This window comes from Tachysurus vachellii, chromosome 5 (genome assembly GCF_030014155.1).
Source record: "Tachysurus vachellii isolate PV-2020 chromosome 5, HZAU_Pvac_v1, whole genome shotgun sequence".
NCBI classification, from domain to species: Eukaryota; Metazoa; Chordata; class Actinopteri; order Siluriformes; family Bagridae; genus Tachysurus; species Tachysurus vachellii.
The window spans coordinates 30,722,234-30,727,870 of NC_083464.1; the positions used below are offsets into that span (position 1 = coordinate 30,722,234).

Consider the following 5,637-nt stretch of genomic DNA (forward strand, 5'->3'; position numbering starts at 1 on the left):
CCATGGTGTTTTGATTCAATATTTTTTTAATTAGACTTAATGGTGCATCCAGTAACAGTGAATAAAAAAAGTTGTTGTAACTAAAATATTTAATATACTAAGATAAATCATGTCTGATTTTTACCCACCTTGAATGTGAGATCTAACAACTAAGGAAAAACCTCAAGTGAAAAACAAATAAAGCCCCATTTGCTAATCCTTTGCTAAATATAATTTTTTTTATCATGTGGAAATTACCGGAAGGTGACATTTTCCATCCTCTTTTGCTACTTAACATCCGTTATAACAGATAAAGGTTCTTTATCTTTGCTCCCAGGTGAAGAGAAGTAGATTCATAGCACGATGCTGCCATCACCATGCTTTATCACGGTTTATATTAAGCTCTCTTTCTAGCAAACATACTGCATTGGGCAAATGGCTAATTTCTTTAGAAAAATACTCAGAGTTCATAATTAAAAGTTAAAGGTAAAAAACCCCCACAAAAACAAAAGCTATCACATTTAAACGTTTCAAATGTTTATTTAGTTAAACGATGTTCGCAAGCAGATGTCTTCAGTTTCAGGGCAATCTTCAGGACAGTTTTTATTAATGGGTTTTCGCAGGAATTGATCAAAAACGTGTCTAAGGAATGAAACATTTTTGCTATTATTTTTTGCTATTATTTTATTTATTTTTGCTATTACATTTTGCTATTAGTGGAAAATTTCGCCATGGTTACAGTAACGCTGGACATCGTCAGTAATTAGAGGCTGAAATGGTCAAAACAAAGAGAAATAAAAAATTTTCAGTGATACTTAACTGAGTCTTTGATCCCTGTGATAAGTTTATTCTGTCAGAATCACGGGTAACTCAAGGGGAACGGAATCGAGAGCCAGGAAATAGAGAAATGAAAGGCATGGAACATGGAACCAATAAACATGAAACTGGGAGAACAAACTGAACGCAAAAAACAATGACTCAGGAAAAGACAAGCACAGCAGCAGGTATATACAGGAGAGGTAATGTTCAGAACATGAAGTGTGAGGATGCGGGGAAACAGGACAGAGGTTCGGGGCAGGGAAATACACATGGAACACAAAATGTAAACTAAAACACTACAGTGACACAGAAATAGCCTTGCTATATCTCCCTCTGGTGGTCATGTAGGGAACTGTCCAAACAGTCCATGACATTCTACCATTAAATAATCATTTATGATATGATGATTTATATATATATATAAAACTCTCTCACACAGTCTCTCTCTTTCTGTCCACTGTGCTTCTTACATGATGTCACACCCACCACATATTTCTCGCAACACATATTTCGTTCTATATCCCCTGAGGTCATATTTAACCCCGATACCTTTCTCCCCTTTCCAGGTGAAACATTACCCGCCTGCGCCGACGACAATGACACGGCTAACACCTGACCTCATGTTGGATTGAGTTACAGCCCAGGTGGTGAGTCTATTTCCTGATCTCTCTCTTCCCCACTTATCTTTACTCCATTCAGCTATACCACCGCAAGCTTGATGGACAAATCCAGAATCTGTGATCAGGTGCAGAGTCAAAATGAAGGTAAACACAAACACAAACACACCCACACAAACACACAAATACACACACAAACTTCAATTTTCAAATTCACCTCAGTTCTGATCATAGAATGCAGCAGGCATTAGGGATCGGATTTATAGCCTGCGCATATGAGCTAATTGCTTTTTAATCGCTTTTTAATTGCGTCATTTGGCTTCCGTTTCAGGCGCTTGTTTCTATACACAGAAATTAATGCTTTTCAAAACTGCAACAAATGACAACAAAAAAAAAAAAAAAACAGTATTTCTCATTGCATTGTACAAACCACTGGGGTATTTTTAGTATCTTTTTTATTGTGAGGAACTAAATTATTAAATGCAGTCCATTGAAACCTTAAATCTGTCCAATCGGTCATATGCTTGCTCTGTTGATGCAAGCTCCTTAGAGCAAATGTCTCCTGCCAGTCCTGTTCATCTGCTGCAATTTTCCCATCATGTACCCACATCCTACCTCCCTCCTCCCCACCCCCTTTCTTTTTGTTTTACCCCGTGAATGGTACGTTCCTTGCTCCGTCTTCCTCGGGCTGTGTGTGGACTGAAATGGGATTTTCCACTATCAGTGCTCGAGGAGGGGGAAGTGGACGTGTCTTCTGCAGGAATATCGGATGAGGTCCGGCTGTGCCATGCAGACTTGAAGCACCCCCCTTCCAGTAGAATGGGCTTGAAGCTTTGACACACACACACACACACACACACGAGCACCACGTTGACCAGCAGGCAAACCGGTGCTCCTTGGTTTCCTAGAACCGACAGATCTGAGTGACAGATGGAAGACAAGTGGGGGAAAATAGAGGAGGATGGAGACTAGAAGGCAAAGCATGAAAAGAGACAAGGCTGTGTGAGAACGGAGGGATCAGTTGGAGGAGAGGAAACCGCAGCTCGAGCAGGTATGTAAGCGGTGCAGGACTGCTGGAGTGCAATTTCATGGTGATGCAGGATCAGATTTGCATTGTACCACACCAGAATGTGGAAAAGTGCCAAACTGGTCTGAGAGCAACGCAATCAGTCATGGAAATGCTTCGCTCTGGGGTTTTACGCTCGCGCTCTCTTGGAGAAATGGATAACCAATTATATTTATATATAAATATATATATATAAAAAGAGAGAGAGAAAGATGCACTTCAGCTTTGCTATATTATTATGCTGGTGTACAGCTATGGGTTTTAATGCACTCTAATGTACCCTGACTATCAGCAATGGATGGATGTAAATGAGAGAGAGAGAGAGAGAGAGAGAGAGAGAGAATGTGTGTGTGTCTGCAGAAAGAGTGAGTGAGTGAGAGAAAGAGAGAGAGAGAGAAAGAGAGCGCACTGGCAGAAATTGCTCTGCGGGCAAACATCAAAGTGGAGATGGAGAGATACTGGCAGAGAAAAAGAGAGTAGAGTGTGGAAGAAAATACATCGTGTCTCACTTACCGTGTCCTCACCAGCAAGCTGAGAATGTGTGGAACAAGAAGGTTGCAGGTTCTAATGACCTTCTGTTAGAGTGAATTGAGAAAATCCTGACCGACAGAAACAGATGGAAAGGGATGGGATGGGATGACGTTTTACTTGAAGCCTTTATTTCCTATTTCAGGTCTCTGTCTCATCAGTTGAAGTAAAATCCCTGGTGGCTCGTCCATGGGGTCAGGTGGAGAAGATCCTCACTCTGTATTTCGATCAGCATATAAAACCTTTGTAAAGTTCCAAATCTTGGTGAAAACTTATGACCTCTTTCAAGCGACCAATGACCTAAGATGATGTTGCAGATTACGTTCACTGCTCCGTTTAGTCCATTTTTCTAATAGTTAAACATGGGAACTGCAACAAACATGAAAGCTACGCCAAGCTAAAGCTTTTATTATATTACCGCTAATTGCCAGTCACTGTTTTGTGAAGTCAACACAAGGCGTTCCTACTACTGGTTGCCATGGTAATAACGTTTATCAGCGGGTGCCACAGATAGTATTCTAGATCAGTTTCCGTGTGTATAAAATGTAGCAGTCTATATACAGTATGCATCATATCAAGCAAGATAAAGGAGAAGTGGTGTGTGTTGTTTGCCACGGATCAAGTTAGCCACGGATTCACTTTGTCACAAAAAGTCGCCAGCTATTATTTAAAATGAACGGTTAACGGTCGACACTTCAAGTCACTGTACGTCTAATCGCAGTATCCTGGAGTCCCGTTGGCATGGGAATCATGGTACCCCATGTAATGGGAGGAAGTGCAAAAAAAATCAGGACAGTTAATGACAACGTGACCAAATTGTGTTTCAAAATACACGTTGACCTTTTCCTCAATGCAAAAAAACCCTTGACTCTACTTTCCACAGCTGATATTTTTGGTGCGTGTTTCACGGTTTTTGAGATGTACATTGTATTGATTTGCATATTGAGATGTTTATGCACTGGAAACAACTGAGCAAAGGCGTGTCTAAAACCCGACAGACTGTTACTAGTACGAGGTTACTCAAAGGATTCTACGGCCACCAGAAATATGTTCTTTCTGCCTCGTTCTTTAAGGCTGTCATTTTTTTATTTGAAATTGTAAAAACGCGTCGTTGATGTGAAAAATATTTGGAGATCAAACGGAGATCAAATGTTGTTAATGCGACTGTCAATGCTAGGTAGTCTGGACTAGAAAGAAATCAGCCCCAGCTTCACTTCTCACTCATTTATACAATTTGTATTGTACATTTAATGTATTTAAAATCAGTGTTTAATTAAACCTTATGTTGATGTCAAAGTGAAATCTCCCCTCTGTGCTTGACGAGGTCAGAAAAAGTACCGAGCGATACTGGAGACTCCTTACAGAAAACTTCACTGAAGCGACAGGACACAGAGAGACAAACAGCAAAGGCAGTCCGGTCAACCTGTAGACCGTCAGTCCTGCCCGTCCACCTGGAGCAAAACTATGAAAGAAACAATATGCCAAGGAGAGATGAAGGACAGGGAAGACGATCGGGTCGCAGACAAACAAGACGCAACTGTATGGTTGCCGACGGGAAGTGAATGGATTAGAGATAAACTGGAAGATAATAAAGATAAGAAGCAGAAAGCTTTAGAGGACTTTATGAGATTTTTCACTGATAAAATTGAAAGTATGAAAAACAAATTGTTGACATTCAACCCCTGAGAGCATCTCATGTCCCAGTCTCACCTAAAGCTCTACATTCACAACTACAGTGCTTTACAAATATAGGACAGGAAGAGTTAGATAAGCTTATTACTACAGCTACATCAACAACATGTGTGTTAGATCACATTTTAACTAAATTACAGAATTACAGACCTATTTTACACCTTTTATTTATGTCTAAAATACTAGAAAAGGTTGTGTCTGTTCAACTGTGCTCCTTCTTACAAGAGAACATATCTATAGATAATCTCAGTCAGGTTTCAGATCCCATCATAGCACAGAAACTGCACATGTTAAAGTTAGAAATGACTTGTTCTTAGCTTTGGACCAAGACTACATGTCACTATTAGTGCTACTTGACCTTAAGGGATTAAGGGACAGGCTTTAAGTTGGTTTAGATCCTACCTGTCTGATCGATACCATTTTGTAGATGTAAATGGAGAATCCTCATGTTTATTAGTTATTGAGGTCCCCCAAGGATCGGTTTTAGGACCTCTGCTTTTCTCAATATACATGTTTCCCTTAGGAAACATCATTAAAAGGCATGGGATTATTTTCCCAGTTATACATCTTATCAAAACCAGATGAAATATCTAAGTTGTCTAGATTAACTGAGTGCATTAAAGAGATAAACAATTGGATGATCTGTAATTTTCTACTGTTAAACTCTGATAAGACAGAAATACTACTTATCGGTCCAAAAACCAGTACACAGAAGCTCTCACACTTCAACTTCCATTTAGAGGGATGTACTGTAACTACCAGCTCAACAGTGAAAGATCTGGGTGTTTATTAGACAGTAACATGTCTTTAAAATCATATCACCCATATTACAAACACAGCCTTCTTCCACCTTAGAAATATTGCCAAGCTGAGAAACATCCTGTCTGTCTCTGATGCTGAGAAGGTAGTTCATGCTTTCGTGACCTCTAGACTGGA

At 39.9% G+C, this 5,637-nt stretch overlaps 1 protein-coding gene across 2 annotated transcripts in view; it reads left to right on the plus strand.

Moving 5' to 3' along the window:
* The first annotated feature begins 2,225 nt into the window (after window positions 1-2,225).
* Window positions 2,226-5,637, plus strand: part of LOC132846402 (SRC kinase signaling inhibitor 1-like) — a 46,706-nt gene continuing 43,294 nt past the window's right edge. For both annotated transcript variants that reach the window (XM_060871112.1, XM_060871113.1), the window contains exon 1: window positions 2,226-2,466. The gene's annotated coding sequence lies outside the window, so the exon portion shown is untranslated. The remainder of the gene's footprint in view (window positions 2,467-5,637) is intronic.